The sequence below is a fragment of the Dermochelys coriacea genome, chromosome 14, assembly GCF_009764565.3.
Source record: "Dermochelys coriacea isolate rDerCor1 chromosome 14, rDerCor1.pri.v4, whole genome shotgun sequence".
Taxonomy (NCBI): Eukaryota; Metazoa; Chordata; order Testudines; family Dermochelyidae; genus Dermochelys; species Dermochelys coriacea.
The window spans coordinates 25,032,345-25,057,341 of NC_050081.1; the positions used below are offsets into that span (position 1 = coordinate 25,032,345).

General features: G+C 44.2%; 1 protein-coding gene and 1 long non-coding RNA gene across 2 annotated transcripts in view; one reads left to right on the forward strand and one right to left on the reverse strand.

Annotated features, from left to right (window-relative positions):
- The window catches only part of SHISA6 (shisa family member 6), a 395,911-nt gene that overhangs the window by 173,373 nt on the left and 197,541 nt on the right, over positions 1–24,997 (forward strand). The window lies entirely within an intron of this gene.
- Positions 7,726–22,887, reverse strand: LOC122456695. The gene is made up of 3 exons (XR_006275694.1): positions 22,877–22,887; positions 19,472–19,476; positions 7,726–7,925 (listed from the first exon to the last, which is right to left on the reverse strand). It is a non-coding gene; the product is annotated as an uncharacterized LOC122456695 (long non-coding RNA).

Below are 24,997 nucleotides of genomic sequence, written 5' to 3' on the forward strand. Positions count from 1 at the left end.
TTCTGAGTTTTAGGGTTCACTTGGTTCCTTCCTATTTTAAAGCTTTTCCACCCATCAATGAATGCTAGCAATGTATTTATTTTGTAAATTAAAGCTGAGATTCTCATGCAGTCAATGGACTCCAGGAACTTGGACTTCAAGAAGAACACCAAGTATCACTGGACTTGTGGTAAAATCGCAAGAGTTGGTAACACTGATTTCTGTTTCGTGAGCCACATTAATGTAGTAAATGCCACATGCTAATGAGATGGAATGTGCCAAGCTGGAGTTACCAGAGCAAAAAAAGCATTTAACAATTCAGTGTCCAGAACTGGCTGTACACACTTCTATTGAAACTTTTGTCTTCACAATAACAAGAGACATGAGAGAGTCATTTCTTGGGGAAATTTTAAAGTGCTTGCAAACTGGGACTTAAAATGAAAGTTTCTCCTTCCACTAAATAGCAACAGTATTCCAACATTATCACATAATGTATATTATTTTTTTGAAAAATCAATAAATAATTAAATATACAAAAGAAAATGGGCTCCATGCTGACGCCAAATCCTCTCCCAGAATTAAATGTCATAGCTGTTATAAAAATGAAGTTTATATGATGACATCTTAATTAGAACTTTGCTTCCAACGCTGCTGTATATTGTTTCTGTTATGTGACTGGAGGCTGGTTGGAATGGGCGTTCTGGACTTTCAGCATCCACTGCACAGTAAATAGCTTCCCTGGAGGCTTGACCACATCACCTCAGAAAAGATGGAGCAGGAAAGATACTGGGTAGGACTATCATACCGTTATGGCCTGGCAAACTGCAATTAATACACTAAGAACAGGTTCAAAACTTTATACAGGATGAAAATCAACACTTTATAATTACTTGAAAACATTTTATGGAAAATTAAGTTCCATTTCTCATGAAAACTACATTTCCTGGCTCTAGTCCTCAGACAGGGACCCAGTCCCAGATATTACTTTGCTAATGGGGTCAGAAGAAAGAAAGAAAGATCTATGCATGGAGATAGATGTCAGTACCAAGAGCAGGTTTCTTCTAGTGCTATTGGGAACAGCCATGAATCTAATATGACCCTATTATGGCAAACCCAGGACGTATAAATAGTTCAGAAAAGCATCCTTACTTTTGTGTTCTCAACCGAAGTGTCCATCTTAACTCTCCTTTTCCTGCAGTCAATGAGCTAGGAATACTAACTTAATTATTAGAGAGGAAGAAAGTTGGAGGGGACCCAACAGTGGGGTCATTTTTATGAATAGGAATAATTTCTCCAGCTCTGCAGGCTTGGACAGTTACAGGGCAGATCAGACATGATGTTTCCAGGCATGCAGGTGTCGGGCTGGAAGATCTCCTCCAGTGGTGCCTCTTTGAGTAGGCACACTGGTGTAGGGGTGCTTTCCTCTGAGAGCCTCCAGTAGACACAGGATGGACTGATGGTTTGGTCCAGAAAGATAATTCTGATGTTCCCTGTCTATTAAAATAGTTCAGCAGTGCTGCTTGCCCATCATAATGTTTGGATCTGGACTCTGTGTATCCCAAAGATCAGGACTATTTAGTGCACTCTATTGAGTATACAATTCAGATTCCCAGAGTGGGGAGGGGTTCAATGCATGGCTTTGGTTTTTTGGGTCCTTACCCCTGCCTCTCCTTTTGCTTTTGCATTCAAGGTCACATTGCATTCAAGGGGGCAATGCATGCTGAGGGTAGGGCTTGAATTTCCAACACAGTCATTGCCATGTTCCCTTTTCACCAGAGCCATTGGGCTCTGTGTGGCAGCTCTTCCATTTAGGGTATGACTATACTGCAATTAAAAACTCTTGGCTGGCCCATGCCGGCTGACCCAGGCTTGAATTGTGAAGCTGCTTAATTAAAGTTTAGACTTTTGGGCTCAGTCTGCTCTGGGACCTTCCCACCTCACAGGGCCAGTTAGACTGGGAGAACTGCAGGGTCTCAATGCATGGATGAGATCATGGTGTAGGGAGGAGCAGTTTAGATTTATTAGGAACTGGGGAACTTTTGGGGAAAGGAGGAACCTAAACAGATAGGATGGGCTTCACCTAACCAAAATGGAATCAGATTGCTGGCTCTCAAAATTAAAAAAGTCATAGAGGAGTTTTTAAACTAAGAGCTGGGGAAAGCCAAGAGGTACAGAGTAGCACACGGTTTGGACTGAGAAATCCCTTATGGGAGGATCTATTAATGGGGATACTTTATATCCTAGTAAGGAGGAGAGGATGGAAGATAATAAAGTACAGGTAGGAACTTATGAGAAAAGTTCAATTGGAAAAGACTCACATTCAATTACATCACATAATGGCAGTCAGCTAAAAGTGACAAATGTTATAAGTGCTTATATACAAATGCTAGAAGTCTAAATACTGAAATGGATGACCTTGAGTGCCTTGTATTAAATGAGGATATTGATATAATAGGCACCACAGAAACTTGGTGGAATGATGGTAATCAATGGGACACAGTAATATATGGATACAAAATATATTGGAATGACAGAATAGGTTGTGCTGGTGGGGGAGTGGCACTATATGTGAAAGAAAGCATAGAGTCAAATATAGCAAAAAATCATCTTAAATGTATCAAACAGTACTATTGAATCTCTGTGGACAGAAATTCCATGCTTGAATAATAACAATATAGCAGTAGGGATATACTACCGACCACTTGACCAGGATGGTGATGGTGATGGTGACTGTGAAATGCTCAGGGAGACTAGGGAGGCTATAAAAGAGAAAACTCAATAATAATGGAGGATTTCAACTATCCCCATATTGACTGGGTGTATGTCACCTCACAACGGGATGCAGAGAGAAAGTTTCTTGACACCATTAATGACTGCTTCTTGGAGCAGCTAGTCCTGGAACCCACAAGAGGAGAGGCAATTCTTGATTTAGTGTTAAGTGGAGCACAGGATCTGGTCCAAGATGTGAAGTAGCTGAACTGCTTGGTAGTAGTGGCCATAATATAATTAAATTTAACATCCCTGTTGGGGGGGACACCAAAAAAGCACACCACAGTAGCATTTAACTTCAGAAAGGGGAAATGCACAAAAAAATTCAGAAGCTAGTTAACCAGAAATTAAAAGGTGCAGTCCCCAAAGTAAAATAACTGCAAGCTGCATGGAAACTTTTTTAAAAAAAAACACCATAATAGAAGCACAAATTGAATGCATACCCCCCAAAAGTGCCACTGTGGCTCAACAACAAAGTAAAAGAAGCAGCTGAAACTAAAGTAAAGTATAGAATTATCAGACACATAGATTAACACGATTTGTTGGGGAAGACTAAACATGGCTTTTGTAAAGAGAAGACATGCCTCACCCATCTATTAGAATTCTTTGAGGGATCAACAGACATGTGGACAAGGATGATCCAGTGAACATAGAGTACTTACATTTTCAGAAAGCCTTTGACAAGGTCCCTCACCAAAGGCTCTCATGCAATTAAGCAGTCATGGGATAAGAGGGAAGGTCCTCTCATGGATCAGTAACTGATTAAAAGATAGGAAACAAAGAGTAGGAAGAAATGGTCATTTTTCAGAATGGAGAGAGATAAATAGTGGTGTACCTCAGGGGGTCTGTACAGGGACCAGCGTGGTCAACATACTCATAAATGATCTGGAAAAAGGTGTAAACAGTGAGGTGGCAAAATTTGCAGACGATGCACAGTTTTACTTAAGATAGTTAAGTCCAAAGCAGACTATGAAGAGTTACAAAAAGATCTCACAAAACTGGATGATTGGGCAACAAAATGGCAAATGAAATTCAATGTTGATAAAAGCAAAGTAATCCATATAGAAAAACATATTCCAACTGTACGTATAAAATGATGGGCTCTATATTAGCTGTTACCACTCAAGAAAGATCTTGGAGTCATTGTGGATAATTCTCTGAAAACATCTGCTCAATATGCAGTCAAAAAAACCAACAGAATGTTGAGGACCATTAGGAAAGGGATAGATAAGAAGACAGAAAATATCATAATGTCTCTATATACATCCATGGTACGCCCGCATCTTGAATACTGTGTGCATATGTGGTTGCCCCCCCTCAAAAAAGATATATTGGAATTGGAAAAGATTCAGAAAAGGGCAACAAAAATGATGAGGAGTATGGAACAGCTTCCATATGAGGAGAGATAATAATGAGATTACTGGTTCTGTGGATGAAGGGAAAGCAGTGGATGTATTGTTTCTTGACTTTAGCAAAGCTTTTGACACGGTCTCACACAGCATTCTTGTCAGCAAGTTAAGGAAGTATGGGCTGGATGAATGCACTATAAGGTGGGTAGAAAGCTGGCTAGATTGTCGGGCTCAACGGGTAGTGATCAATGGCTCCATGTCTAGTTGGCAGCCGGTGTCAAGTGGAGTGCCCCAGGGGTCGGTCCTGGGGCCCGTTTTGTTCAATATCTTCATAAATGATCTGGAGGATGGTGTGGATTGCACTCTCAGCAAATTTGCGGATGGTACTAAACTGGGAGGAGTGGTAGATACGCTGGAGGGGAGGGATAGGATACAGAAGGACCTAGACAAATTGGAAGATTGGGCCAAAAGAAATCTAATGAGGTTCTATAAGGATAAGTGCAGGGTCCTGCACTTAGGATGGAAGAATCCAATGCACCGCTACAGACTAGGGACCGAATGGCTCGGCAGCAGTTCTGCGGAAAAGGACCTAGGGGTGACAGTGGACGAGAAGCTGGATATGAGTCAGCAGTGTGCCCTTGTTGCCAAGAAGGCCAATGGCATTTTGGGATGTATAAGTAGGGGCATAGCGAGCAGATCGAGGGACGTGATCGTTCCCCTCTATTCGACACTGGTGAGGCCTCATCTGGAGTACTGTGTCCAGTTTTGGGCCCCACACTACAAGAAGGATGTGGATAAATTGGAAAGAGTACAGCGAAGGGCAACAAAAATGATTAGGGGTCTAGAGCACATGACTTATGAGGAGAGGCTGAGGGAGCTGGGATTGTTTAGTCTGCAGAAGAGAAGAATGAGGGGGGATTTGATAGCTGCTTTCAACTACCTGAAAGGGGGTTTCAAAGAGGATGGCTCTAGACTGTTCTCAATGGTAGCAGATGACAGAACGAGGAGTAATGGTCTCAAGTTGCAATGGGGGAGGTTTAGATTGGATATTAGGAAAAACTTTTCACTAAGAGGGTGGTGAAACACTGGAATGCGTTACCTAGGGAGGTGGTAGAATCTCCTTCCTTAGAGGTTTTTAAGGTCAGGCTTGACAAAGCCCTGGCTAGGATGATTTAACTGGGACTTGGTCCTGCTTTGAGCAGGGGGTTGGACTAGATGACCTTCTGGGGTCCCTTCCAACCCTGATATTCTATGATTCTATGATTCTATGAATAAGATTGGGACTTTTCAGCTTGGAAAAGAGACGGCTAAGGAGGGATATGATAAAGGTCTATAAAATCTTGACTGGTGTGGAGAAAGTGAATAAGGAAGTGTTATTTACTCCTCATAACACAAGAACTAGGGGTCACCCAGTGAAAGTAATAGGCAGCAGGTTTAAAACAAACAAAAGGAGGTTCCTCTTCACACAATGCACAGTCAACCTGTGGAGTTCGTTGCCGGAAGATGTTGTGAAGGACAAGACTATATCAGGGTTCAAAAAGAACTAGGTAACTTCTTGGAGGATAGGTCCATCAATGGCCATTAGCCTGGATGGGCAGGGAATGTGTCCCTAGCCTCTGTTTGCCAGAAGCTGAGAGTGGACGACAGGGGATGTATCACTTGATGATTACCTGTTCTGTTCATTCCCTGTGAAGCACCTGGCATTGACTACTGTTGGAAGACAGGATACTGGGCAAGGTGGACCATTGATCTGACCCAGTATGGCCATTATGTGCTTGAACCCAGTGACTCTGGGGATGTGGCTGCGTTTGGATCATCCCTATGCTGGGGACTGCTGATGAGGGTGTAAATTCTGCTGTGTCCTCCGGTCTGCAGAGAGGAGCATGTGAGCTAGAGAGGGTGAAGAGGACAGTAGCAGTGTCTGGCCAGGGTTCAAATTTTCTTTGCTGGCAAATGCCTCCCTGTGACTTGTGATGGACCTGTCTGTCAGCAAACTCTGCAACAGCCAGTGGAGCTGAAGGAACATCCCCTGAGCACGTGGATCTAAATCCTGAGATATACTGGGCACCTGCAGCTCCCATTGGCTTCTGTGGGCATTGGATATGCCCAGCACCTGTCAGGATTGGGCCTGTCCATTCCCACAATCTGTGTGGCAAGAACTTCCCTGATGGGATTCTGTGGTATCCTTTGCCAATCCAATCCTTTGAATTGTAGGTTTGCACTAAACAGCCGTAAATAGCCTTCACATCTGCCAAATATATCTCCTTGAGTCTTGCAATAAAACTTTTCATTAGACCATTTGCATGGCAGTCAGAGCACAGCTCTAAATGGATAAATTGGCAAAGCAGGAATCTCACAATATTTGATTAATCTGAATTATTTGCTCTTGTAAACAGTTGGTTTTGAAGATCTCTCCAGGACTGCAAATGATTTTGGCAATTATCTCAGGAAGATAATTATACATTTCAAAGGAGGCTGCTCTAAAGCAAGATGACCTAATGCAGTAATCCACCATGGAAAGCAGAGAGGGACACACCCAAAGGGGGAGGGGGGTTGGTTTATTGATGTAATTTCTATTAACATGATTAGCAGTGAAAGTAGAAAAGAACTGCCCAAGACAAGAGATACTTTCTATGTACGGATATGATAACACCGATTCTAGTCACATTCCTAGGACTGATTTAAGGATCCATTCTGATCCCTCACACCCTTTTCTCTACCAAAAAAGTATCCACATTGTGAGTGGAATGTTCTGGGCTCCTTAGTACCAGAAAGTTGTCAGGAAATTTGCAGTTTGCAATGGTGTTGTAGCCGTGTTGGTCCCAGAGTACTAGAGAGACAAGGTAGGTGAGGTAATATCTTTTATTGGCTCAATCTCTGCTGGTGAGAGAGACATGTTTTCGAGCTACAGGGAAGTGGAGGGCATTCAGAGAAGGATGGTTTGTTACTAAAGCACTGAACCAATAGAAGAGTGGCATGAAGGATTGAGAAGAGGGAGGGAATGGCTTATAAGGGCAGATGGGCCAGGCCAGGGCCATTTTGCTTTTCCTTTTGTGACATCTAAACTGTCATGGTTTAGTTTTGCAAGGGCAAACCCACTCCTTGGTTTTGGATTTTGAATAATGTCCTGAGGAGTTTGGAGTATTTGACGCTCCTCGGGTTTCCACTTGTGACACATCAACTAGAATAACAAAGTCCTTTTCCCCTCTACCTCTTGCTTGCTCTGAGAGGAATATAATCATAACCATGCCAACCGCAGGAGCAGAATTGAAAGAGTGAGCTGATAATGCCAGATAAATTGGCAGATGTCAATGCTCTGTCCTCACAATAGCAGAGAAATGCAGGGCAGTGACCTGGATACATACCCACGGTTCCAGGCTGGAACTGGGGCGACTATGTCCTCACTAACACTGTAGCCTGCACCTGCTAGAATAAAGCTAGTACAGTATGCCTATCCACACTCCCACTCACACCTTCCTTTGCTGTGTGGATGTACCCTCAGGGTCACTGCAGGGTTAGCCTAGGTGATCAGCAACCTGGTTAGTCAAGCCAGGCTGTGAGCATCTCCCCTCCCCTCTCCCGAAAGCCTACCTGTGGTGATCCTCACTGGTGCTGCCCTCCCCCCATGTGTGTCACTAAGATTTTTGGGGGCATCTCCCATGGTTCTTAGTGCTGCAGTAAGCTCAGCTGCTCTGCTTCTTTCCCACTGAATCGTGGGAGAACTTGTCCGTCCTTCTGCACAGGGGGGATTGTGGGAAGGCTCTGGAGGACTGTCAGCACTGAGTGGTTTAGCCTGTGTCCTCACTGCAAAGTGGATGTGTTACCAGCCTGAGTGAAGGCAGCACCAAGGCCCTCCCCACCCCCAGCCAGACCAGCGAACTGAGGTTAAAGTATTACTAATCTTGGATTGGAGGGTTTCCTGTTTGGACAGGAGCCAAATTAGGGGTAACACTCAGGTAAGATGTTGGGTTGACTTCCAGGAAAACAAGCCCTCTGAGCCCTGCTGCAGTGGTGGCTGGCTACATTTGTGCCTGGTTCCCATGAACCCAGGCACCTTCACATGGGCTCTTGTAACTGATGCGCTGCCTTCATACAGCCTGGCTGTCAGGAAAGCATCTGAAATATACTTCTGCCCTCCCCTTACATCTCTCTTTCCCCTCTTCTGGACACATGGCTCTCCTCCCTCAGAAGGATGGCCGCCTGAATTCCAGGATCAAGAGTCCAGCTACTGCATAAGGGAGCCATCATATCCTGCTACCTCTTTAGCTTTATTTACATAGAAATATGCAATTATCCAGCCCTAAATGAGATCAGGCTAGTGCTCCAGCTTGTTAATAATATGTTTGCTGTGGCAACTTTGACTCTTCTGCATATATAAGTTATCTTCATTTTAATGCCAAGCTGTTTTTTTAAAAAGGCAGCAGTTCCCATTAGAACTCTGTGCAATTTATGAACTGTCACATGCTGAACTATGCACAGTGGAGTTTCTGCTAAGCCTTGACTTTCTGATGCATATTTAATGCTAAAAACCTATAGAAGCACTGATTGGACCTGTCATTTCTTCAGTCTAGGATGGTTAAACTTTTACCACCTAATTAAAATTCTGTTCCCACTGGACTATTTGCCACCACTTGAGATAACAGGCAAAACACACCCAGTTTTGGGGTGTATTCACAAAGATGCTAATATTTGGGGTTAGGGATTAAAATATTGAGTGTAACATTCACTGGAAGCCTAACATGAAAATTACAGGTTACGGACTCGGAGTTCAATTTGAAATATGAATTCTGATCAAGTCACAAAAATCATGTAGATAAAGTCTAAGGGGACGATGGTAACAGGTAAAAAGAGGTTGAAGTTAAGGCTGTATAAAAATTGTCCATCTATGCTTTTTTCTCATGACAATGATTCATAGATTCATAGATATTAAGGTCAGAAGGGACCATTATGATCATCTAGTCTGACCTCCTGCACAATACAGGCCACTGAATCTTACCTACCCACTCCTACAATAAACCTCTCACCTATGACTGAGCTATTGAAGTCCTCAAATCATGGTTTAAAGACTTCAAGGTGCAGAGAATCCTCTAGCAAGTGACCCGTGCCTTGTGCTGCAGAGGAAGGCAAAAACCCCCAGGGCCTCTTCCAATCTGCCCTGGAGGAAAATTCCTTCCCGACCCCAAATATGGCGATCAGCTGAACCCTGAGAATGTGAGCAAGATTCACCAGCCAGATACCCAGGAAAGAATTCTCGGTAGTAACTCAGATCCCACCCCATCTAACATCCCATCACAGGCCATTGGGCCTATTTACCATGAATAGTTAAAGATCAATTAATAGCCAAAATCACGTTATTCCATCATACCTTCTCCTCCAAAAACTTATCGAGTTTAATCTTGAAGCCAAATAGGTCTTTTGCCCCCACTGCTTCCCTTGGAAGGCTGTTCTAGAACTTCACTCCTCTGATGGTTAGATGAACATTAAATGAAAATGTTTGTAGAAAATGTCCACTTTTCTCCAAAAAAGAACGTTTTGTTTCTTACTGGAAAATTGCAAATGTTTTTGGTTGGTTTGTAGATTTGGGGGCCAGTTTTGGCTGAAATGTTAAAGTTTTTGCTTTAGATGGAAAATTCAAATTTTCTACATTGAAAACCCCCATTTTCCAACCAGCTGAAGGGTAAGTCACCAGCGGTGCAGGTGCGTATCTCTCTTTAGTGGCTGGCTTCAGTTTGCCAAGAGCCTGCTGCTCGTTCACAGCCCACTCATTAAATACTAAACATGTTTTGGCAAAAAACTTCAAACATTTAGAAGTAACTTCCATTCCGCAGATTGCGTAGAGTCCCTGATTTTTGCTGCTTCAAACCATATGTTCTAGAGCAAGGCCTTTCTGGCTCTGGCTTCAGCACGAAGCCATTTCAGTCCAGCAGAGACCCAGGGCCCCAGGCTTCCTCAGCTCCTTTTGTAGCCTCTCCATGGCTGCCATAATCCAGGCCCTGGACCATTGGCAGGTTCACGGAACATCAATAGGACCACTCAGGAGCTACCCTGCTTGATTGCACCCAAATGGCCCTGCCTTCCTGAATTCTGGGGCTAGTATTCCGCACAGCTAAAGTCTGTTCCCAATCCAGTATTTCCAGAGAAGACTACCTCCCCTTGCCTTTCACTGTAGCCAAAGCTGGGGAGCACAAATGGCAAAATCGGTTGGAAGCTAAATATCCAGCAAAGGCTCTGACGGCTGCAGGCTTTCATTGTAATCCACTGCAATGTGTTTGTGCTCTTACCCCGGCCTGGCTCTGCGGAATGCCTAATTGAAATCAGTAGCAAATGTGCCTGTCAGTGGCCCTGCTTCACTGGCCGCACAGAAGGAGAGAGCCAGTACCTTCTGAGAGTTAACACTGCATCAGACATGAATTCTGGGGACACCCGGGGATTGTAAGGGAGGCAGAACTAAGCCATTGCAGCGCAGCGAGCAAGGGAGTCATGGGTGGTATGCTGGTGGAAGTAGCAGCCTGCCCAGCCTTCCCTCCCTCATTAATTGTCTAAAGAGGGTAATTAATTATACTCCCTCAGTAATAATTCATGGAAACCTTTCCTTTCTTCAAGGTCACGGAAGCCCCAGAACGCCTTAGAAACGAACAACAGAGGCAGCTCCACAGAGACTCAGTCAATGCACAATGGCCCCTCTCCCTCTCCAGGGAGTTAGTGACTGAGAATTACAGATGAGGCAGACTGCTCTAACATTGCACAGGGAGCTGTGCTCGCAGGGAGGCAGGCCGCTCTCCCTGCCTCTGCCGGGTTTTGCGCCAGCACTGCTGGGCACACAGAGGTTGGCAGGGTTCTTGCTCATGGTCAGACAAGGCAGCAGAGTCAAGATCTGGTTACTGGCTTCCTGTGCCCCGCCAAGCAGGAGTGACAACCCAGGAAGAGGGCAGAAATGGGCTGGGGAGAGAATAGACCAGAGCAGCCTATTGGGATGCAGCTTGGAGATCAGAGCGTGTCACTGAGTAGACCCTGATGCCCTGTTGTGGCTGTTTGGATAGGCAGGACAGGTCTTGGCCTCTCTAGGATCTCTCCCAGCTAGGCCCAATTCTGCCCCTCCCTCCCCTGGGCACCAGGGAGAGTCTGAAGCAGGGGGTGGGGATTCGGAGAGGCGTTAGGCAGATTAGGCCAGGGTGGCTGTGTGTCTGGTTGGGGACGCAGCTGCTGATCTGTCTCTCCAGGCTGCATCAGATGCTGCCCAGTGCTGGTGGCTCCATGGCTCTCAGGAGGGGGTGCACCGTAGTGTTGAGCCTTGGGCACTTTATAAGCAATGTCTAGCTACCACAGCGGTGCTAACTAACCACAGAGAATGGGTAACAGATGTAATGATGGTGAGGGGGAATGGGCTGTGCTGATGCTCATGAGTTAATTGTGTGATCCCCTGCTGCCCAGCCCCTGGTCCAAGTTCCTAAGGACTCCATTGCAAGAGCGGGGGGAGGGAACATCTGGTAGCAGTTAGGTGGGGCTGGGTGACTTCCCTGAGGTGTGGAGGAATAGGATAGTATCCCTTGAAGTAGTTTGTGAGCGCTTTCCTGGTGCTCACTGTGTTCTGTGGTGTAGAAGCCATCAGAAACAGCCTGAGTAGCAGCGTGGATGCAGCTAGTCTGGCGTGTTGTACACAGTGAGTCAGCACAGTTATTTGGGACCCCCACGTTGCCTGTGTGGCTCCTTCAAATTGCTTTTGTTGTGTAAAGAGCAAGACACACAACACCTGAGGGAGGGGGAAACTGCCCTTCCCCACCCAAAACAACCCAGAGCAGAGCAAGCTCCACCAGCCGTCACACAGGTTCTCTCTTGCAGGGTGAGGCACAGATCAGGGAGTATAAGGCTCACACAGCAGGTGCTGTCAGTGACTGTTCCCATGGCAAGCGATGCATTAGCCTCCCCTAGGCCACTTGCCAGCATCGTGGGCCCAGGGAGAGCATTCAGGCAACACTAACCCAGTTCCCTGCTGCATTGCTCTGTTGCATTTACACCTGTGATGGGTTATGTAGCAAAACAACATCCTGTCCCAGGGCATGATCGGCCACTGTGAGCTTGTTCAGACAATGCCCCATTGGCTGAGTGTCCTGCGGCTTGAGATCCCACTAGGTAATTGGGGGCGCATCTGTGGGGAAGGGTCACCTGTATTCAGTGGGCTTCTTGAGTAACCAGCATCTGGCTGGGATCCAGTAGGAATGTGACTTCTTTGGCCCTGATGGGATTCTGAACATGGAGAGGCCATGCCCACGCACGGAGCATGTGTGGGTTCACAGACCTACATTTTCATAAGCGACTGATGTTTGGATCCCTCAGTTTTGGGGTCCCCAAACAGACAACTTAAAGGGAGGAAGAGTTGCCTAGTAGATAGAGTGCTGGACCTCAGCAATCTGGGTTCTGTTCCCAGCTTGGCCACTGGAGACCTTGGGTAAGTCATGTTGCCCTCTGTGCCTCATTTTCCCCATCTGTAAAATGGAGATAATGATACTTACCTTCTCTGTGCAGTGCTGAGCTCTGTGGATGGGGCTTGGTTTCCAGAAAGTACTGAATACCTACCCTCTTCAAGGTGTCTCTGTTGGACACCAAAAATGGACACATCCCAGAAAAACTCATCACTTGTGATTGTTGATCTCTGACAATGACTGGTTTCAACAGGAGCCTGTTTCAATATCCAGAGCAGCAACAAAATGAACTGTTCCTCAGTGATCAAATCAGGTCAATATAAACACAGGAATTCACACATCCCTTGCACCTACCACCTGGCCCAGGAGAGAAGGTATGAAGCAGCCAAAAATACTTCCCCAGCAGAGTACCACGAGGCACTTGGCAGGGTAGTTCAATTCGAGGGGCTGTCTCCTCACCCTGCCACACTCATTGGCCTTATGATCCTCTCCAAAGCCAGTGAAGTACTGGCTGCTTGGAAGCCATAGCGGTGCACAGCCCTTTTCCTCCCTCACTAGACATTAGCAGCCAGATATGTACCTAAAGATGCAATTAGGTGGGGCAGTATAAGGAGACATGAAAGCCCCCATGCCACAGCTTCTCTGGTTCACAACAGGTCACTTTGCACCAGTTCTTAGACTCTGTTCTCTACTGTATTGACAAGAGCTTTCTGTTAAGCTGCTTGGAAAAAGGGGGGTGGTGAAGGGCAGAGGTTCCCCAGGACAAAATTTGGACTTTTCATGGAAAAATTGAAAAATCACACATTTTATAGCAGAAAACCAAAAGTTTTCATTTTTTTTTCAATGAAAAGTCACAATTTCCCAAGGAGAGCAGACACTTCCTTAAAAAAAAAAATCATTTGGTCAAAAAGTCACATTTTTTTCCATACAACCCCAGCCACCCCCCCTCCCCCGTTTCAACAGATGTTTTCTACCAGGTCTACTCAGGTGCATACAGCTTCAAAGGGCCTTTCTGCCACCTTTCACCCAGGCTGGGCAATTTAAGGCATTAATCCAGGGTGCTGTTCTCCATCTGCAAGCAGGACACTAAGCAAAGAGCCAGAGGGCTGCATACAGCTAGAGCCTGCTTGAGCGGCTTCCCTTCTGCAAAGCCAACCTTAAAGCTTCTTGTTCACTTCAGGATCTAATTTATCAGCTGTGAGGCAAGCAGTAGATGCCTCTCTCTTCTGTCTCTCTGTAACATGAGTTCTCTATTCTCCAGCCCTCTATGAAAAGCATTCACGCTCCTTGTTTGTCAAGGAAGAAGCAATGCTCACCATTTCTGTGAAGAAAACTGTATGAAAACAAATGAAAACTATATGTCTCTGCTTTGAGGAGAGCTGGAGAGGGGCACCACAGAGTTTGTAATGGAATTATAATGCCAGCATATACTGTCATCATTATACCTGTGGGATGAACATTCCTTCTAAAAAGCTCTCCACACACTAGCATTCAGCAAGTAAAACATCAGCTCCTTGTAAGACGCATGAGCTTCCATTGCAGGTTCAGGAGAAGTATGAACCATTACATTTAAGTTGATAAAGAAATGAAATGATGCTTACAGCCAGTGCAGGGAGAGAATGCCTTACATGCTCTGTTTGTTATTTAGGGCTAAATCCACAAAGGGGACTTCGGTCCCTAGCTCCTATGCAAGGCAAGGGGAGAGTTGGGCAGAATGGGATTCACATAGCTAGCAAGCTGAGCCAGGAGCCGCCAAAGCTACCCCAAAGAAAATGTAGAATAGAGGGGCCTAGGCCCCACCCATCAAAGGCACTTAGGTAGGTACCTTCTTCTGGCTCACAGTTAGATACCTGTCTTCCCTTGGTTCATGGCTGTGAGTCCCTTTGGTGGGATTGTGGCACCAAAGCCAGCCCAGTCCTCCCCTTGTCCCAGTGGTTAAAGCATCCCACCCTCGTGTGTGACAGCTGTGTTCAAAGCCCCATTTTGCCTCATTCAGAATAGAGCCTTGATGCCAAGTCTCCCAGGACAAGGCCCTAACCACTGGGTCAAGAGTAGCCTGAGCTGGGTGGCTCTCTAAATCTCTTTTGTTGAAGCGTTGTATAAAATACTTAACTATGCACCAGAACAGGGGATAGACCCTGGGTCTCCCAGGTGAGGATCCCAACTACTAGTCACAGAGTCAGCGTCTCTCTGTTATGCAAACTGAAACAGCGTCACTGATGGGAATACCTGGGGTCAAGGCCCTACTCTACGTCAGGCAGTGGGGATTTGAACCTAGCACAGCCCATTGGTGAGGGAATTAACCCTGGGCTACTGGGGTGTTTTGTAAGGGGCCTGATGTAGTGAGTGGCCTCTGAGAACACCCAGGGGCTCGGGCACTGCAGGCTACATAGGCGGGGAAATGCCTCGTTTGAGGATCACAACTCAGCAGCATCATGTGCACGCAGGCATTGGCAGAAACTTAGGAGCCACGGGGATTTCACTGAGGCGAGGTCTACACTACCAACTTAGGCTGGCATAACTATGTCGGTCAGGGGTGTGGAACCTCCCGTGTAGACAGCGCTACGTCAATGGGACAGCTTCTCCTGTTGACACAGCTGCTGCCTCTCAGGGAGGTGGACTAACTACGCCACCGAGAGACGCTGTCTCATCTGTATAGAGAGTGTCTTCACTAAGCACTACGGTGGCACAGCTGCACTGCTTCAGTGCTGTAAGTGCAGACAAGCCCTGAAACTTAGATGCCTGGGTACTTAGGCAGCTACAGGATTGGGTGGCAAATGTTGGGGGGAGGGGTCTGAGGAGCTATATTTTGGACTAAGGAGCCAAAAGGGGCAGGTAGGTGCTTAAACCCCTTTGTGAATAAATTCCAGTGTTATTTGGGATGTTTCTACACTGTGTTTTAAAACCTACAGCAGTGAGTCCCCGAGCCTGGGTCTGCAGACTCGGGCACACGCTACAGCACTAAAGAGCTTTGTGGATATTACTGCTTGGGCTGGAGCTCAGCCTCTGTGAACCATCCACTTCTCCAGGCTTCACAGCCAGAGCTCCAGCCTGAGGCTGAACCTCCAAGTCTGCAGGCCTGGGCTCTGAGACTCATTGCCATGGGTTTTAAAATGCAGTGTAGACGTACTCTCAGGGCGTGTCTACACTGCAGTTGTGCACCCACGGCTAGCCCATGTCAGCTCACTCCAGTTCAGGGCTGTAAATCTGCAGTGTAGACATTTGGGCTCCAGGGAGCCTGGGCTCTGGGACGCTCTCCACTCGTGGGTCCAAGTCCAAATGTCCACACCTCACTTTACAGCCCGCAGCCCAATGTCCAAACTCCGCAGCCCTGTCCAGTAGAAACTCTGCCTCCCAACCTCTGACCTTTATTACTGCAGGAATTCCTAAAGAAGGCTTTGTTTGATTGGAGACATGACAGGTTCATATTACACCAGAGTTCAGGGTTATTGGCCTCTACCAATGCAGCAATAAGCTATAAATATTGACTACACCTGAGGTGCACATCAGGGTTATTGACCCAGGTGCCAGGGATGTCAGTATTTACAGAGCTACAAGGAAACACAAATCATAATGATTTGCCGAAACAGAATGTTGATATATATTTTAATATATCTTTCTGAGAGGCTTCGTGTCTGGCACTTCATATTGTGCCTCTCAGTTTACTCTGTTGATAGTTCTTCCTCCTTCCAAGGAGAGATGTAGTTAGAGGTCTAAAAAGCCCCTATTACTCACTTCCGAGGAGCCAGTCGGGCCAGTTTTGTACAGACATGATTTGACAGATTAGTGACACAATCAGTGTACAATGCAACATTGCTCTAGAAAATTATTTTCTGAAGAACTTCAGAGGGGTCGGAGTAAGCCAGATGAATGGGCAGCATGAGAGTCAGTGTTGACATATGCAAGGTGATGCTCATTTGAAGACGTAATGAACGATAACTATGCAGGAAAAAGTGCTGGGTGGACAATTCAGTTCTCAATTCTATCCATCTGTCATGACATAAACCCTCATTTACTGGAGCATAAGCCAGCCACTCACTGGTGAGGTTAAGAGGACACTTCTCTTCTGGGCAGGTGATTCAATATTATCTGTTATGGGGTTTCTCATCTGGTGCTGGCCACTGTCAGAGGCAGGATACTGGGTGGGATGGGCTGCTGGCATCATCCAGTCCAGTAATTCTGTTATCCTAGGGCCCATGTGAATAACATTGCTCCAGTCTTCACTGTTCTGAACAGACTGCTAACAGATGTTCTCACTCGTCATAGGACTCTTTTTCAGTTAATCATGAGTCGGGATTTTCCTGTAGTGTGTAACAGCAGGACTCTCCTTACAACACGGCTGAATGCCTCTAGCCTCTCTCCTTCACTCGGATGTTCAGTTGTGTTTCCCAGGCCTCAAAACATCAGACTTTAGAGTGATGGCTTCCTGTCTGATTATTCATTTCTTTAGAGATGGGCATGAACCAACAGCTCTTTGCTGCACTTTGCACTGTGATATAGTGAACAATCTTTTTTCTATTGCACAGCAGTTTGCCTCGAACATGCGGTATTGGTTCTACCTAAATGTACGTGTAGCTAAGTGAGAGTCTAAAGCCTGGAAGGTCTCACAATGTCAGTTATTTCATTTCCACCCACAGCCTCTGGCGATGGACTAGTCACCATGGAAACCCACCCAGCTGCCTTCCTTCACTTTCTGTTGATTGTCATTATCTGTTTGCCACCAGTGGCAGAGATCCTATGCAGAAAGTTTCAGGAGGACATAGTTCAGGAGCATGGTAGCTGCTGAAATAGGAGTGCAGAGAATGTTTAAATAAATGCCTGGCTTCCCGAGGCTCCTCCATTGTCTCACTGTCACTCCTGTCTCTGTAGTGACACACTGTCGACTTCCTAGAGAAAACCTCTCCTTGTTGGCACTTGGAGAGTTTCCAGAAGTGGCATTGTCTATTTCTGCTGCTACTCAAACACCAGGGATGCAATGAGTTGTTTAGGATGTTCTGAAAGGGAGCAGGAATAAGGGAGTCATAAATATAAAGGGAAAGGTAAACACCTTTAAAATCCCTCCTGGCCAGAGGAAAAACCCTTTCACCTGTAAAGGGTTAAGAAGCTAGGATAACCTCGCTGGCACCTGACCAAAATGACCAATGAGGAGACAAGATACTTTCAAAAGCTGTGGGGAGGGAGAAACAAAGCCTCTCTCTCTGTCTGTGTGATGCTTTTGCCGGGGACAGAACAGGAATGGAGTCTTAGAACTTAGTAAGTAATCTAGCTAGATATGCGTTAGATTTTGATTTCTTTAAATGATTGAGAAAAGAAGCTGTGCTGAATGGAATGGATATTCCTGTTTTTGTGTCTTTTTGTAACTTAAGGTTTTGCCTAGAGGGATTCTCTGTGTTTTGAATCTAATTACCCTGTAAGGCATTTACCATCCTGATTTTACAAAGGTGATTCTTTTTACTTTTTCTTCTATTAAAATTCTTCTTTTAAGAAACTGAATGCTTTTTCATTGTTCTTAAGATCCAAGGGTTTGGGTCTGTGGTCACCTATGCAAATTGGTGAGGATTTTTGTCAAACCTTCCCCAGGAAGGGGGGTGTAAGATTTGGGAGGATTTTGGGGGGGAAAGATGTTTCCAAATGGGCTCTTTCCAAATTATATCCCTGTTAGACATTTGGTGGTGGCAGCGATAAGTCCAAGGGCAAAAGGTAAAATAGTTTGTACCTTGGGGAAGTTTTAACCTAAGCTGGTAAAAGTAAGCTTAGGAGGTTTTCATGCAGGTCCCCACATCTGTACCCTAGAGTTCAGAGTGGGGAAGAACCTTGACAAAGGGGATGGATGGCAAATTTAAGACTGCATATAAGGAAATAATTCCTAATAATTAAAACCGGACTTAGTGAATTTGAGAACAGACAATTGTGGTTAGATGTTGATAAATGTTTGGCTGCATGTGTGTGTTCCCTTTGTGTGCCACCCCAGCCCTGCGCAGACAGCTGGCACGGCAGACCTTGAGCGAACCACTCAATGACCACAAGATCTATTAAGGGATGAAGGCACCCATCCCGGTTTATTGTCACATAGCATGGTACTAGTATTTCGCAGATGCTAGTAGATCATTAATACATGTATGTCTGTAACAATGGACCAGCTCAGTGAACAAACAGCAGAACTTTCCATTCCTCCCTAAGGGCAGACAAAGTTACTCCCTCTGAAATACAGCTTTATACCCTGATATAAACAAGTTAGTACTGCCCCTTTAACGTAGTTAGTTACTGCCCCCTGACGTCACTAGTTATCACCCATCATTTTGTACATGTTGGTTTAATTAAAATATCTCTATCATGTACTGTTACCCTGACCTTATCTTTTAGGAGGGTCAGTGTGTTCCTATTATCCTTGGGTAATGTTTTTTGTACCATCGTTGATATGGGAATGTTATGGTACTACTTGATATCAGGATGTGTTTGCATGAGCACTCTGTGATTAGCACTTCTTAGGAATGTGTATTTCTGTAATATCAACCTTGTTCTTGCCAAATTTTGTGAGCAGGTCCTGCCTCATACTAGGCCTCTGATACAAGGGCTTACATTTTAGGCTCTCTTCCTACTACAACAATAATATTGCGTGGTCTGGAGAATGGTCAGGTGGGACCTAGTGCATATTTACCATCTCTCATTTCTATGGGTCAAACACTGATTGAACTGTGCAATACCCCAGCTGAACCTAGGAGGTTGTTTGAATCTAAAATATATTAAACCTATTGTGCAGCAAGTGACACATGCTGTTTGACTGCTTCTAGCATCCACATTTGGAGAGACATTGCCTTGTTTAAGCAGAAAATCCCCCAGACTCTCTTTGTTATTGATCCCCAGTATGCAACACGGCTTGGCCTGTTCACCTTCCATCTTTTGCAACTCATTTCTTTCTGGTATGACGCAGCAGATATGAATCTGACAAACAACCAAGTCTTTCTCTACAACCAGCCAATTCTACTAACAGTGAATCAAGGCTTGCCCTAAGCGCCAGTTCAGCAAAGCACCAGATGGGATTTGAGCATGTGTTTTAAGCATTTTGCTGAATTGGGGCCTTAAGTAAAGGCAGTGGCAAGATCCCCATTGATATCAGCATGAACAAGCCCTTTGTGTTGCTTACTCCTGTGCACTAAGCAACAAGCAGTGCTCAGACGCAGAGGGGATCTCAGTTCAGAAGCTGAGAAGTTAATGCTGTTAGACCCTCTACCCATGAATAGCCTGTTGGACATTAAATCTATTTGGCACCTTGGTCCTAGTACAAAATCCCTCCAGGGGATAAAATCTGCCTTAGAAGTCTTGGCTGAATGAAGTCTTTTATTATCCTTCCTTCTCACAATGGCTCACTATGTGTCTTTGTGCATGGAACAAACTCAACAGTGAGAGATTAGATCAAAACATCACACTCCTCAGTTGTTGGCATTTTTCAATCAATACTGACAAATGTATAGAAGCCAGACTTTCTGCAGGGTAGTAGATGGTGTCATTCACAATGGCATTGTTATGGGCTCCCAATAATGCTACCATGATGTCAGCTGAGAACTCACTCACACTTGGAAGGCTGCTTCAGTTGCTTTACCTTTTGGAAAACAGCATTTTATAGAGTGTAGTAGTAGCAGCTGTGTCGATCCCGGGATATTAGAGAGACATGGTGGAAGATGTAATATCTTACCTCACCCACCTTGTGTCTCTGTTATATTTGTCAACCAAGACGCTCATGTTTATAGGATGCTATTCAGCCACTTAGTTTTTTCAAGTGGCTGAATAACTCATTTTGAGTTAAAGAATTTACAATGTTTCTTTGGTGTTTGGATAATTTAAAACTATGATAACTTCTTTTTAGAACTCCAGACTTGCCATGGAGCTAGCATTCAGGGTGAAATTGGCCCCTATGCAGAGACCCCAGGCAACACCTGCTCAACCAATGGAGATTAAAACAAACCACCTTCACCAGTGCAGATTCAGGTAGGCTATTGCCCAGGTTAATCAGTGTTCGAATCGTAGAAATGAGAAGTGGCAAAAAAGACATCAGGTCCCAGCCATCTAGTCTTTTGTAGACCTGTTTCCTACAGCCTGCATAACAGGGTTAAAGTGAAACTTAGGTAGTGCTGAGTCCCTGTGTGGGATTTCTGCACTGAGATGAATTTCACCCTCACTGAGGACTAGTGCTGGGATAGGATAAATCTGTGTAAATTGCACACTCCTGCCTTCTTGAATGTAGCATGAGCAGGGCCAGCCAGGTCTGATAGATTCCATGCTGATCTAGGGCTCAAATCCCCATAGGGGGATTGCCTTCCTATGGGTATGTTATCAGCCAGACTGTCTGACACACCTGCACTTTTCTTGTCCTTTTCCCAGAAAGCAAGGTAATTAAATACCAAAACTACCATCAGTGCAGTGGCCTGTCTGAGAATTTGCACTCATCTGAGCCAGGACATTCAAAATCAGCCACATAGAATTATAGAATCGTAGGATTGGAAGGGACCTCGAGAGGTCATCTAATGCAGTCCCTTGCGCTCATGACAGGACTAAGTATCTGACTGTACCTGACAAGTGTTTGTCTAACCTGCTCTTAAAAGCCTTCAATGACAGAGATTCCACAACTCCCCTAGGCAATTTATTCCAGTCCCTAACCACCCTGATAAGAAAGTTTTTTTTCCTAATGTCCAAATTAAAACTCCCTTGCTGCAATTCAAGACCATTGCTTCATGTCCTATCCTCAGAGGTTAAGGAGAATAATTTTTCTCCCTCCTCCTTTTAACAACCTTTTGTGTACTTGAAAACTGTTACCGTATCCCTCCCAGTCTTCTCTTTTCCAAACTAAAAAAACCCAAGTTTTTCAATCTTTCCTCATAGGTCGTGTTTTCTAGACCTTTAATCATTTTTGTTGCTTTTCTCTGGACTTTCTCCAGTTTTTTCCACATCTTTCCTGAAATGTGGCGCTCAGAACTGGACACACTTCTGCTAATACATTCCAGAATTATGTTTACTTTTTTTGCAACAGTGTTACTCTATTAATTCATATTTAGCGTGTGACCCACTATGACCTCCAGATCCCTTTCCGCAGTACTCCTTCCTGGGCAGTCATTTCCCATTTTGTAGATGTGCAACTGATTGTTCCTTCCTAAGTGGAGTTCTTTGCATTTGTTTTAATTGAATTTCATCCTATTTACTTCAGACCATTTCTCCAGTTTGTCCAAATCATTTTGAATTTTAATCCTATCCTCCAAAGCACTTACAACCCCTCCCAACTTTGTATTGTCCACAAACTTTATAAGTGTACATTCTATGTAATTTTCTAAATCATTGATGAAGATATTGAACAGAACCCGACCCAGAACTGATGCCTGTGGGACCCCACTCATTATGCCCTTCCAGCTTGACTGTGAACCACCGATAACTATTCTCTGGGAACTGCTTTCCAACCCGTTATGCATCAATCTTATAGTAGCTCCACCTAGGTTGTATTTCCCTAGTTTGTTTATGAGAAGGTCATGCGAGACAATATCAAAAGCTTTACTAAAGTCATGATATACCACAACTACTGCTTCCCCCCCATCCACAAGACTTGTACCCTGTCAAAGAAAGCTATCAGGTTGGATTGACACAATTTGTTCTTTACAAATCCATGCTGATTATTACTTATCACCGTATTATCTTCTAGGTGTCTGCAAATTGATTGCTTAATTATTTGCTCCATTATCTTTCCTGGCACTGAAGTTAAGCTGACTGGTCTGTAATTCCCCAAGTTTTCTGTATTTCCATTTTTATAGATGGGCACTATATTTGCCCTTTTCCAGTCCTCTGGAATCTCTCCCATCGTCCATGACTTTTTGAAGATAACCGCTAATGGCTCAAATATCTCCCTCAGTCAGCTCCTTGAGTATTCTAGGATGTATTTCATCAGCTCCTGGTGACTTGAAGACATCCAACTTGTCTAAGTAATTTTTAACTTTCCCTATTTTAGCCTCTGATCCTACCTCATTTTCATTGGCATTCACTATGTTAGATCGCCAATCACTACTAAACTTTTTGGTGAAAACTGAAACAAAAAAGTCATTTAGCACTTCTGCCATTTTTGCATTTTCTGTTATTCTCTCTCCCCGCGCCCCCCCCCCCCCCCGCCCCACAATTGGGTAATGGACCTACCCTGTCCTTGGTCTTCCTTTTACTTTTAAGGTATCTGTAAAATGTTTTCTTGTTACCCTTACTGTCTCTAGCTAGTTTAATCTCATTTTGTGCCTTGGCCTTTCTTATTTTGTCCCTACATACTTGTGTTATTTGTTTATATTCATCCTTTGTAATTTGACCTAGTTTCCACTTTTTGTAGGACTCTACAAAAGTGGCACATTCTGTATCATTACTATGGAGGGTTTGCTTTCTATTGCTCTGCAGCTTGTGGAGTTATTTATATCCATCTGTGCAAAGTGAGCATAAAATGCTATCAAAGCCGAATGATCAACCATAGGCAGCTAACACATTGTTAAAGATGTTAAACCCTGTCTACATTAGTGTCTTAACTAAAGCCAGTGGGAAATTTTTTCTTTTTTTCTTTTTTTGGACAGAAAATGTCATTTTTGTTGAAACTGACCCATCTTGAAAACCACATCAATTTCAACAAAGTTTTGTTCTGAAAAATAAATAAAGCATTTCAATAATGTCAAATCCTCTAATTTCAACAAATTTGGAATGGAACATTTTGATTTTTCATTTTGCAATGATTTTTGGAAATGAAATTATTATATATTAAAAACATCTTTAAAAGTTAAAGGATGAAATTGGAATGAAATGGTTTTTTATTTTTATCAAAATGGAATGTTTTAAATGACCTAAAATGGTGGGATTTTTTTTTTTAAATTTGCAGGAAATTTCAAATTTTTATTTGCATATTTTTGCTCCTCGTTGGAATGCAAAACCATTTGAGATTGCAGAATTTCCTGTAAACTGGAAAATCCAGGTCCCACCCTGCTCTAGTTTTAGCATGTTAGTTAAAAGGGATTGACACTAGATCTTATTGCACAAAAAATGTTTCTATTGGAGAATGTGGTTTAATCAAAATCAAACTGTGTTCTGTGGAATAATGCTGATTTCAACTAAAGTTTCAATTTTCCAATTGAGAGAATTAGAATGAAAATTATTCTGACATATAGTTTGCTTTGAATTTAAAGCATCACATTTTCCCATTTTGACATTTCCTTTGAAAATGCTTGGAATTCTCCATTTCATGAAAATGTTGGTTGTTTTGACGTATCATCCTGGTTTGGAACAGAGAGTCATTGTGAAATGTTGAATTCCTGTGAGAGACAATCCTGTTTTTCAAAGTGCTCTATTTAACCTATTTTTAAACACAACACATTTCCCTAGTGTGGATTTGGCTTTGCATTGTCTGGCCCAGTTCCCTGGAACTCCATTTCTACCATGTTAGAGCTGTCCTGTGGCATATGGAAGGAGCTGGCAGTACATTCACACAGAGTTGTTTTGTACTCGCCGATCACAATGGCCTCTCCCAATGCTTCTGTTCAGCTTTTTCTCTGGAGCCATGACTGCCACGTGTATCTGCCTCATATGTATTTCATATGGGAGGAGGGATAGCTCAGTGGTTTGAACATTGGCCTGCTAAACCCAGGGTTGTGAGTTCAATCCTTGAGGGCATCATTTGGGTTCTGGGGCAAAAATTGGGAATTGGTCCTGCTTTGAGCAGCGGTTTGGACTAGATGACCTCCTGAGGTCCCTTCCAACCCTGATATTCTATGATTTTATCACTGGCCCCCAGATGGTCCCTCCCCATGAATTTACCTGATGTGGCTCTTCCCTGCTTTAATGTCATTCTGTGGATTGAGCCAACCTTTTAAAGCACTTTCATTAAAAACAAATACTCTTCCTTATCAAATTGCTATGCCTGGCATAGGCATTGCAGCTGTGCCTCACCAATTTATGTAGAACTTCAGAAGTCACTCAGCTCAAATTAAACAAAGCTCTGTCTGTAGGTGCTCCAGTTCAGACTAATCAAATCACATCTTACCCAGCAATTTCCGCAGGGAGAACAGTTCCTATTGTCACAGCTTGCTAAAAGATACATGTCCAGTCCCAGAATTAGCCTGCTGCAACTCCCACTCAGACGGAGAAAGTGAGGCATCATGGTAGCTTCTGTGAGTTGGCTGAGATCAAAGAAAGGCTGTTGCATAAATCATAATGCATCTAGGATGCTAAACTGAAATAAAATGAAGGAGATGTTGTAAATGCAGGGAAATGTAATTAAGAGGAGTCAAACAATTTTCCCTAATGGAACTGACCTCAGACAGCGAAAGGTGATCAAATGTCAGTTCTCACTTACAGCACAAATGACTGGCAAGGAGGAGCCCATGTTGGGGATGAGCTCTTGTTTTCTGTGAGCACAGGTGGGGATTGAAGTATTGTGATGGTACTGTCAAGGTTTCTCCTGCAACTTGCTGCCCAGCT